The sequence below is a fragment of the Tympanuchus pallidicinctus genome, unplaced genomic scaffold (assembly GCF_026119805.1).
Source record: "Tympanuchus pallidicinctus isolate F22 unplaced genomic scaffold, pur_lepc_1.0 scaffold3, whole genome shotgun sequence".
In the NCBI taxonomy this organism is placed as follows: Eukaryota; Metazoa; Chordata; class Aves; order Galliformes; family Phasianidae; genus Tympanuchus; species Tympanuchus pallidicinctus.
This window is the reverse complement of record NW_026294747.1, coordinates 94,499,170-94,511,513: the sequence shown is the minus strand read 5'-3', so window position 1 is coordinate 94,511,513 and position 12,344 is coordinate 94,499,170. Positions and strand designations below refer to the sequence as shown.

Below are 12,344 nucleotides of genomic sequence, written 5' to 3'. Positions count from 1 at the left end.
AAGAAGTAAGAGAATGCAATGTGCAATTTTGCAAAAATTTAAGGTTTTTTTTTTTTTTAATTTAGTGAGAAAACAACATAACCTTAACCAAATCTGAACCTGAAAATACGTAATACAATGTGTAAAATGCATTAGGATTCTTATCCTTGCTTATTCATTCCTCTGATTTGATTAGTATCTCTGCTTCGCACTAACTGGACCTAGAATAGAGTACTGTAGGATTATATCTACATTTTTTAAAACCGCATTTCTATGGAATAGAAATTATCAAGAGGAAGGTTGTGAAGAACAACTTGAACTTAAGTAATTAAACATCTCAAAAATTTGTTAGACACAAGAATAATCAGTAACACACGCAAAAAAAGCTACTTTGCACTGCAATAAATGTATCTTACTGTGCAACATCTCTTAAATATGAGGAGGATTAACAATCATCTGCTTTGGTCTTAAGCTATCATTAGAAAACATTTAAGTCTTCAACCTACTCAGAGATTTAAGATGATTATGTAACCAGCAGGTTTTTAGACAGCTACTGCTGTCAGTAAGTATGCACTATTCCGGAATTCAGAGCTATGTTAGAAAATGATTGCCTTAGTAGGCTTTCTACATGATAGTATCGAAAGTCATTGATTTTGATTAGTTTTTCCTGTCTATTCGTAGGGCAGAATGAGAAAGAGACTCCAAATTTTTAACAATTTTTTTTTTGAGGAAGAACATTCTTGCTTATAGAGATGATTCTTAAATGGCTTTGCAATCTTATTGCATAAAAATTACCCATCTTACAGGTAGTAATATCCAGGCAGTTTTTGAACAAGGAAGTTCTGTATGGCAACAGGAGATTGTGGGTCACATTGGGGCCTTGGGGATTTAATTTGAATGCTGTTCACAAGCAGCACAAAGCTCAAGATTATGCACAAGCCATGCATTTGTGGGTTTGTTTGTTTGTTTGGTTGGTTTTTTTTTGTCCTGTAATTAGCATTTTTTTAATATTGCTTCATCAAACTGGTAATACAAATGCATGAAGAACAAAAGAATATCTATCTGTTCAAGTTTGTCTGACGATCTTAAACCTCAAAGGTTCTGGTTTAATTAAGTTTTAAAACACAAACTTAGGGCTTATTTTAGTTCAACTCACCCATCATTAATTTTACATATGAGATGTCAATTCTGAGTAACTTAAATTTGGTCTTAATGTCCATCTATTTTGTTACAAAGTAATTGCCACAAGCCCTTTATTCATATCTGTCCATTAAAATGGTTGCTTTCAGGATTTTAATTTTAGATCCGCCATAATAATTTTTTAGAGGAAATACCATTAAAATATTGGTATGTTACCTTCCGTTTGAACAGCTACATGGCAACATGAGAGTATGCTTAGACCATGACTATGATCCAGTAATCCATGGACGTCCAACCTTTTGGCTTGCCTGGACTACATTTAGTGAATAGAAATTGTCTTGGAACATATACACAGAAACACATATACAGAAAGTCCAGAGACATAATCAGATTTTTAAGTTAAATATTTGATTACAACTCTATACATCCCTTTTGAAAATTTGCAGTTCATGTATTTATATCAACTGAAATGGTCTCACAAACATAAACTGATGATTTTTTTTTTTTTAATCTCTTTTTTTCAATCTTGAAACCCCAAGCTGGGGGTCCAGTAGACACTTGAAAGGGAGGGGATGCCAGAGAGACATAGACAGGCTTGAGCAGTGGGCCCAAGAAAACCTCATGAGGTTCAACAAAGCCAAGTGCAAGGTCTTGCACTTAAGTTGAGGCAACTCCCACTACCAGTACAAGCTGAGAAATGAGAGGATAGAGCACAGCCCTGCTGAAAAGGACTTGGGGGTAATGGTGGATGGCAAGCTGGACATGAGCCAGCAATGTGGCCTTGCAGCCCAGAAAGACAAACATATCCTGGGCTGTATCTGAAGAAAGGTCTGGCTCTAGATGAACACTTGAAAATATTGGCTTTCTAATCAATTGTAAGTGATTTTAACAAAGAATACAATTGAATATTTTGATTTGTGAAGATAAATGTCCTAATCAAACTGCATACATATTAGACCTCAGATTGTCATTTGTGTAAGGATTTAAAAGGCAAGATAGTAAACTCCCCTAAACTTAGCAGTAGATAGAAAAGCAAAAAGGCTGGTGTAGACTTTCCTTAATATTGGCTGGAAAAAACCTAGAGTTATGGTGCAGACTAAGGAAAATGAGTGTTGAAATAAATCACAGTTTTGGGATTTTTTTACATCAAGTTAGAAACTTAGTCATTAAACAGACTTATTTACTATAGTAATAATGCCAGTTAAAAGATCTGTGTTGAAAATTATGGTATTTGAATATCATCAGCTAATAAGTGGCAAGTACTTATCTATATACAAACATATAATGGCTTTTTTTTTTTTTCTCTCCTTTCCTTTTCAATCATATTAAATAATTTTTATTTCAATCCACAAGTTCTATTTTGTTTCCAGTTCTCTCTCTCATCCCGCTAGTAGGGGAGAGTGAGTGAATGACAGTGGTGTTTAGCTGCCTGCTGTATGAAGCACAAAGAGGTAATCAAAACTTCATTGAGTAGAATCCTGAATATGGGCCTGGCATGCTGCCTGTAGGTGCAGCGTTTCAAACTCGGAAGCTTCAGTAGATGATATTTGGAAGCATATTTCAAACTAAATTGTGCAAATTCTGAAGGCATACAGTAAAGCAAACCGATGAAGACTACTGTGTCTACAGGAAATAGGAACCTACTAAAGGGCACTGGTGAAGAAACAAAGCAGGAAAAATTCTGTTAAGACGTCAAGGGCAAAGTTGGTAACAGAAAGTTATATATTGGACCAATAAGTTAGCTTTCTCATACTCAACTACTTTTCTCTTACTTTTCTACTCAGTCCCATTCAATTTTTTCCAGAACACATAAATGAAAAAGAAAGTATAAAGAGTGGGATTAGCAGTGGGAAGAGGAATATGAAATATAGTGATATGGTAAGGCAAATATCTTGGTAAGACATGCTTTTGCTAAAATTTTGAATCATTGCATTACTGCAGCTTTACTCTAGAGAGCCTTAAAATCATTTTAAGTGCTCACAGTTTTGGTGGATCTCTGGCTGAGTATAAATGAATCTTGGAGGATAGGAAATAAAAGTAAAGCAAGATACTAAACACAGTCTGAACTATAAGAGATCATACTGCCTCCTGTCCAAATGATGACTCTCAGATAAAGATATGAGCCTGAGGATGAGGATCTAGAAGCATGGACTAGATTCTGTTTAGGTCACTGTCTTAGATATATGTGGGATTTAGTGTTGGAGCTTCTACAAAATATTTTTATATCTGTCTGTGTAATAATAGAACAGAAGAGGTAGAGACCTACAGACAGAAATTGGTGATTTTTAATTAAACAGTGGTATTGTTCTCTATTGGATATTTCCAAATTGTTTTTCCATCAAGAGGAGAGCATTTTTTAATTCACTGATGTTTTATTTTTGCAGAAATTAAGGAACAGTAGTTTCCAAGTATTTTGTGCTTTAAAAATGAGAAATGTTAATACTGCTTGTAAATAGCATTTTAGATTTCATGCAGTTGCTTGAGCAAAACATAAGCTGGTTGAGTGCTTCAGTTAGTGAGATGTTCAGTTTGAAAATTCACACAGTGAGGAAGAAGCTTAGGTTTGATCTGCATCCCACTTGCCAACATCTGCTGTGAGAAAATGTGTTCTTTTGACATGCTATGAAATAAAACGCTTTTTATTAACTTTTATCTGCAGTTTAGTTACATTGCTGTTGAAATTCAGGAGGTTATACATACGTGTTTGGCTATGCATTCATATTTTTTTTTCAGGATGTGATATGGTGAGCAGTCATAGACTATTCTAGTATGATGGTGTTATCTACTCACTGTAAAGTACTACCATGTTTATATTGGTCCAGTCCTACTAAGTGTTTTCGTACCTAGCCCTGGGTTATTTAAAAACTGATGTACAGGGCAAGGAGTAGAATCCTCTGCACTGGACAATATATAGAGTCTCATTTTTCAGATATCCATACACACAGAAGGTTTAAATTTACCGTGATGTGAGTTTGGTCTGCTACGTAAATTCAGGAGGTAAACTGTTTTCAGTGCTTTGATAGATTTGCAGTTTATATTTTTATTTTCTTTGTCCTAAGTACAATGGCAGCTAGAAATTTACAAAGGACTACAGGCAAATCACATTATTTTTATATTTTCTTCTGCAAACAGAAAGGGATATACTGCTCTGTGCTTATCTGAAAAAATTACTTGTCGCAAACAAGGGTAGATCCTAGCTTCTAAGCAACTCATATTGGTTTTATTTAATGATGTTATTCTGCGGCATCCCATGTACCTCAATTGTATTTTGATGGCTTAATGGTGACACAGAGTTGCTCGTATTTAAATCAAGTTCCACAGAAGGAACGTGACAGATTGACTTGAATTTTTCTGAACTGTGTAGTGTCTGCTTATTGAAGATTTAGTCTTGGCACCAGTCTTGGCAGAACATGAAACATTCTTTTCAATGTTTCATAAAAATGAAGTTAAGCATCAGGTCAGATGCTTGAATTAACCATGAGGTCAGACTCTCAATTGTAACACCTATTATTTCAGCTGATAGTAGCTAATTATCTCCATTGTTCTGAGGTAGTTAATTTTCGTACATAGTTTGGAGATGACATAATGATTTGGATGTATAAACTTTCTTTCAGTGATTTTCAAGTAGTAATATTGTATGTAACTAGATTTTGCTTGCTGCATTTTCAATTTTAAAAGATCAGCAGAATTTTAAACTCGTAGTGTATTTGCGAGTACTCTTGTGGGTGTGGACATTAAAGTAAGGTATGATAACATTTGACTGCAAAAATTTGCTTTAGTCTGTATTGGTTATAGCACTACTTTACCTCTGTATCAGCTGTAACATCTCAGTACTGCTGTTGCCTCAAATAGAAGTGATGTGACTTTTTTAAAACTAGGCTTTGTTGAATAGTTAGGCAAAGTAGGAATAGATATAGTGAAAACAATCAAGTAATTTATCAGTCCATTTTTTCTTTCAGAAATAGACAGTAAATTCTGTAAAAACTACTTCACCTTTTCCACTCCAACATATTACTGGAATTTTGAGTGTCATCACTTAGTCATTCTAGCTGAGTCTTAGACTTAATACTTTTGATGGAACACACCTACTATGAGAATATATTTTCATTATTAGTATTATTTTAAAAGAATAATTTAAACTTTGTTCTGTTTTAAATGGGACTTTGATCAAACTGTATTTTACCTTTAAACTACCGTTATGCATCTACTTTATTATACTATTCATTGAGGCAAGGGTCTTATCTTTGTAATGTGTAATGGCTGAATACACTGACTGTTCTTAGGGAACCTGGGTCGGGAAATAAACCTATCAGAGCCCAAAGTTTGATGGCTTCATGTTCTTAACTCAGTAGAAGAATTTTGCTTGGATTTTTGTAGAAGTTATTGATATAGCAATGATACAGTAGCACTATCAAATTAATTTTGATCTGTTGTCACTTATATGTGGCTGTCTATCAGCTGTAAAGAACTGTTTGAGGCTTCTTCATCAGTTTCTGTCAATGGACACCTGGAGGTGATTTCTGAAGATGTGCATAGTGTAACGGCAGCAGCAAAAATGAAATTCATTGTGTTCAGGCAATTCTCATCCACTTGGAGGAAAGTGAGGTGCTTGTCTTCTCAGAGATGTATTTATGGGGATGTTGGGGATAATTGTAACTCTGTTCCTAGTCAGTGAGTAACGACAGAAGGTATTACAGTAGGCCAGAGGTAAGCTGTCAAAAAACTGAGTCCTGTCTGCTATGAAACTGCTTTTTAAGAAATTAGGGAGAGAGATCACGGGCATAATTTGTTTATGTACAACCACAGTGGCTGTTAACACGGACATGTAGGTTGCTCTGAAAGTGATGCCTCATGTTTATTTCCGTGGAAGCTACAACAGATACAAAGAGCATAATAGCACTATGTAATACAGCAAATTCTCAGCTACAAAACACTATTTTTCAAAATAGTCATCATTTTTGATAGGATTTTTGCCAACAATGAACAAGAGCATGCATGCTGTGCTAGTAAATATCTGCATGGTTCCCTGGGATGTAACTCATCTTTTGCATCACTATTGCCAGTGGTGAAATGCACTATTCACATCCACTGTTTGTCTCCATAAATATTCAGCAAGGGTCAAGGAATGCCAATGGGTGCTATTTTTTCTGTGTGGAGGAATTCAGTTCCACACCTTTACTTCTGACTATTTTGTCAGATTGTCCCTCTGCTGCCATCTGTAGCATGGCAACAAAATGTAAAGGAATATTAGTTGTAAGATTGAACCTCTACTGTCATACCACCAAAATCCACCTCTGAATGAAATGAGAATATTCTACATACCCTTCAATGTTTACTGCATTGCAGTTGAATCCATTCTGACAGGGTTTATCTGTTATCATATTCAATTCCCTCAGAAAAATGAGATTATTTAAGTTGTCTTTGTCCTCCCAAATTCACGAAGTCTGTTGTGTTTTTTGTTACTGGGTTTGTAGTCTTTTCCTTCTTTTCTATACAAGCTTAACATTTATAAATCACTATTGTTTTCTAAAAAACTTCTGCTGAACTCCTGCTTAAAATTATTATTATCCAGAAATAATGCTGTATGTGTTGGGGGGAGGTCATGATGGAGTGACAAAGGGAGGAAATTATATTGACAGTACAGTGTTATTAGAATTTCATTTCAGTGCTGTCAGAACAAGTAGAATTCTTACCAATTTAAAACATATTTTCATAGCAATGCAATTAATTTTACAAGGGGTCAGGGGCTTTTTTTTCTCTCTGTGGTAAATTATGCTAAGTCTTTGTGAGTTAATTAAAAGTCTTATCTGTTAATTATCTTCAGTGTGAGCAAAATAGCTATTCATGTAAGTTAGGAATTTTATATATTTTTATTGTTGGCATCTTACTGGCTGTCTGAAAAAATGTGTTACTATACTAAATTTTTATTTACAACTTTAATTGGAAGGTAATAAATGACAATTAGTGTCAATTGTCCTTTCTATTAGAAACAAAATTCATTGTGACTGATGTCAGAAATAAGTATGAAATGTAGGGAATGCCTTCTTATTTAATGAATCTCATATAAACATCAGCAATAGCATTATTACCATTTTTGGTAGTGATATATCATGTGGCAGATGTATACCATTTTTGGGCAGGAACTGGGAAGATTAAAATCATTCTTGTTCTATGTTGTCTTGGGATAACACTGTTATCAGTGATCCAAGGATGATCTAAACAGGCTTTTTGTTTCTGAATGATTAGCATTCACAGAATCGCAGAATCACAGAATTGTAGGGGTTGGAAGGGACCTCCAGAGATCATCAAGTCCAACTCCCCTGCCAAAGCAGGTTCCCTACATCAGGTCGCACAAGTAGGTGTCCAGGTGGGTCTTGAACATCTCCAGAGAAGGAGACTCCACAACCCCTCTGGGCAGCCTGTTCCAGTGCTCTGTCACCCTCACCATAAAGAAGTTCTTGCACACATTTGTGCAGAACTTCCTATGCTGCAGCTTGTGTCCGTTTCCCCTTGTCCTGTCTCCATGTACCACTGAAAAGAGACTGGCTTCCACCACTATGGCCCCCACACCTCAGATATTTATAAACCTGGATTAGATTCCCCTCTCAGTCATCTTTTCTCAAGGCTAAGCTCTCCAGCCTGTTCAGGACTCACTGAATGACAGCACAGCCTTTAGGCGTGTCAGCCAATGCCCCCAGCTTTGTATCATCAGCAAACTTGCTGAGGGTGGCCGCTACCCCCTCATCAAGATCATTGATGAAGATGTTGAACTAGCACTGACCCCTGAAGAATACCGCTAGTTACAGGTCTCCAAGCGGACTCTGCACCACCAACGACAACCCTCTGTGCTCTGCCAGTCAGCCAGTTCTCAACCCACCTCACTGTCCACTCATCTATCCCATACTTCCTCAGCTTTGTTATAAGGATGTCGTGAGAACAGAATCAGACACCTTGCTGAAATCAAGGTGTAATCACATCCACTGCTCTCTCCCCATCTACCCAGCCAGTGACAACATCATAGAAGGCTATCAGGTTGGTCAAGCATTGGTCACCAGGGTTTTTCCTTGTGAACCCATGCTGACTACTCCTGATAACCTCCTTTTCTTCCAGTTGTTTGGAGATGGCATCGAGCACAAGCTGTTCCATCACCTTTTCAGGGACAGAAGTGAAGCTGACTGCCCTGTAATTACCTAGATCTTCCTTCTTGCCCTTTTTGAAGACCAGAGTGACACTGGCTAACCTCCAGTCTTCAGAGATCTCCCCCATTATCCAAGACCTCTCAAAGATGACAGAGAGCAGTTCAGCAATCACCTCCGCCAGCTCCCTCAGCTCCCGTGGATGCATCCCATGGATTTATGAACATTGGTGTTGCCTAGGCACTCTTGGACCTTCTATTCCCTAGACCCTCTCACTAACCTCCAGGGTCTGGGATTCCCGAGGAAGAGCTTTTTCACTGAAGACAGAAGCAAAGAAGGCATTCAGTATCTCTGCCTTCTCAGCATCCCCCGTTACCAGAACCTACCTCACTCAGTAGGGGAGCCACTTTCTCCCTAGTCTTCCTTTTTTTCTAATGCTGTAAGTAAACCTAAATATTTTTATAATGTTTCTGAACAATTAGCTACCATTGCCTTTATTGAGAGTATTTTTCAGAGACAACAATCACCGTTTGATTTTGATTCATGCCACAGATCACTTATTTGTCTGTTTCTGCTTGTTCTCTCTCCTCCAAAAGAAGTGAGGCACATAATGTGTCCAGAAAAGGGCAGTTATAATGCTCACTCTCAGATTTATTTTCTACTGTTAGTTCATGGCTTGTGAAGTGACTGTGCACAGATGTACATGCAAGAAGATAAGGAGGATTTTAAAAGGTGCCTTAAATGATAGTGCACCTTTATTCATGTCATAAAGCCGAAAACAAAAGAGAGACAAATTAAGGTTGTGGTGAAGGCTTGACAAAAATACTTTTATGCAACAAATGCAAGTATTGAATGCATAAAATTAGTAATCAGTCTGGGACTTGTATGTTGGAAGTGCTACATCATCTACAAAGATAACACAGCACTCATTATTTTTAGTATGTAATTTAACTATTGGTATTTTATTGCTTCCTCTTTGCAGTCCTTCCATTGTTAGCCGAAGTCAACATCTCCCACAAAAATTCATACTTGGTAGTAATAATTTGCTGTCATATAAAATAAATGACTTAACATGAAATATTTTGCTTAGTGCAGTGCCAGTTGGTTCTTTCTTGTTCTCTGTTGAAAAGAACACAACATATTGTCTATTACAGCTGCACAGCTACTCTGTGACCACAGTGCATGTTGCAAGTTTTAACATTATTGCTTCTCTATGTGTTTTTTCCTCATAAATTACTCTTTACAGAAGAATGTTAATTAGTAACTGATAGATATAAAGATTGCCAGGGACAGGCCATTAATTCCATTTACCTTAATGGCACTTAGATCTTAGCTTGCTGTACAGCTGCATTCAGACTGGATTATAAATGTAATTTTTTGCTTCATTAACTACCCTGATTAATCTTAGACAGCAAAAGTATAATTTTAGAAACAGAACTCACAATGTGCCACTTTAAAGTTGCAGCTTGATCTTATATATTTACATCTTTGTAAACAACATAGTTTTGAAAATTTTGACAGAACAATTTTACTTCCTTTCTTAATAATTCTGCCTTGTACTAGTCATTTCTGATTTCTGTATGTGTTTGTTATTGTTGTTGGTTTTGTGTGTATTTTTTTTCTTTGTTTTATTCTTTTTTTTTAATTGCATTTTGTCCTATGTTTTATTGTGACTGGTGGAATTACTAAATATTTGCATGTTTACTGACCACTGTTAGCAAAATATTCACTCTTCTTAAAGAGTTTTGAGAAAATAACAAGTAGGCCGTATCTGATTTCTATGGAAGCTCCAGAGATTAGAAACTTACTGCCTGACGATTGTGATATTAATGTTACAGACATCATGAATGCACTGGTAAAAGTATGACAACCAATTGGACTTGTTTGGGATCTAACAAGTATACAAATTCAAATGCCAAGTTCATCCAGGAGCAGGTTTGATGAAATACATGTCTTCCAGACAACAACCAGGAAGTGACATTTTCTAGCAGAGTTCATGATTAACAGTTGAGAAATGTGACCTGCCTGATAACATAGAAGGTTTTGCCAGGTGGAGTTTTCTGATTTGTTTTACTGATTTTGGTCAGGGAAAGACAATGAAACCCTTCATTAGAGGTAGTATTGTTTTATCAGTGTAAAAGTTATGTTACGAATCCCCACCTTGAGAACTGCATAAGATGTTAGAATTCCACATATTAATTCTACTTAAGAATTAAGTAGAATTCTTAATTCTACTTAACTTCTACTTAAGATGTTAGAATTCCAGTTGTGGTTAACAAGAAAAACAAGAAGTGACAGAAAAAAAAAAGGAAAAGAAAAAGAAAAAAAAAAAGAGAACATTTGCACTGGTGATAATCATTCATCTGAATGGATAACTAAAAGCAGGTACTTGAGAGGTGATATGAAGTGCCATTTGTAAGCATTGAATGGCTACAATTCTGAAGAATTGTTCTCAGCATGAGTCCCAGGTTTTCAGAGTCAGCCAGTACTTTGTGCTGTGAGTATCCTTTGCTTCTCCTGGTGTGGAGTATGAATGGAATATTTTTTGAAGGAAAGAACAAAAAAGAAAATCTTCAAAATGTTTAGTTTAAATGGATGATTGCATAGACGCCTTATTTCAGAGCAAGGATTTCTAATCTGTGGAAGGATCTGAGCAGATACAAGTCCATTTTGTTATAACAGACCAAAACAGAATTGTTTTTAATTTTGTATTTGAATCTCTGGGCTTCCTTTTCTTCAGATTGTGGGCACAACCATTGCAGAAGCAATCAGCTTCAAAAATTACGAGGAGATTACAATAAATACAGTTTTCTAAATAGTGCTTGAAGACACTGCTAAATTTATAAAAGGACACAGGAAAAGAAGACTAGAAGTTTAGAATATTGAAGTCTGCAGTTGCTCCTGAAGGAAATATGTTTTTTAGTTATCCTATCCCATACAAGAACTTTTTGTGTTTGCAGCTGCTCTTAAGAACTGCCAGGTAAAAGCTTCGCTCCCATTAGGTGAGACTGTAATTCAATACAAGAACCAAGAGCCTCATGATGTGTAGTGAGGAGTTTGCTAAGGAGTTTGTTGCTCTGTTCTGGGAAGATGTGAGTGGAAGAAGTGATGGGTTTAAATCCATGTTGAGGCACAGACTACTATGGTGACCTTAAACCATTGCTTGCTCTCAGTTTCTGTATGTAATAGGAGGATAATATTTCTTGGCCTTTTAAGCACGTCACTAAGATCCTGTTCATCACTAATGATTAATTTTGGCATGAATGTGTACATTAATGTAAGTATTAAGATCTGATATAATTTTGAAACAGGTCCAAGATCAAATCTTGGTTGCAACTCTTTCTATGTGTGTTAAGATAAACAGAAATAAGTGCTGCTGGATAGGGGTTGTTGCTAATACTATTTCATTATAAAGCTAAAAGAGCTCTATAGTAGCAGGGGAAAAGACGATTTTTTTTTAATGATGATGTTATTTGTATAATTATAGTTAATTCAATGGGTAGAAAATAAAAACAATCTCAGTGCTGAGAGAGCCCTGCAGGTATCCAACAAGGCAAACAGAAACAAACCATTTGGGGTTTGCACTGCTCCTTTAGTTTCTCCCTTTTTTTTTTTCCTCTTTATTTTTCCCCAGTTCCTACCATCTAGTCAAGATCTTACTTATTCTGTGTTGTAGATATCTGTGGTGTACGGCTTTTAACATAAAAGCAAGAACGAGCCATCTATAGGCATAAAATTATGCATTATAAAATGAATGCTTCAAAATAACCAGAACTGGACCAGTATAATAGATTTTCTTTTCTGAAAAGATAAACTAGCAGTGAAGATGCATATTTAATACTTGACTTTCAGGTAACAACTAGGCAGTTCACAGGCAATAAAATTGTCTTCATCTGTAGGTGTTTATGTGAGATACCCCAGACACAGATGATTTTGAATCAGTTATACTTCTATTGTCTAGTGCTAAAGTGCAAGTGGATTTGCCAAAAGTTCTAGTATAACTCAGTTTTAATATGTTAATTACCTTTGTGTAAGTGGTCTTTGTAAAGTGAGATACTTAGATGAGACTCCCTATTTTAAGTTCATAAT

The 12,344-nt window shown here is 36.1% G+C and overlaps 1 protein-coding gene across 5 annotated transcripts in view; it reads left to right on the top strand.

The window, feature by feature from the left end:
• ZNF385D (zinc finger protein 385D) overlaps window positions 1-12,344 on the top strand; it is a 375,527-nt gene that overhangs the window by 264,159 nt on the left and 99,024 nt on the right. The window lies entirely within an intron of this gene.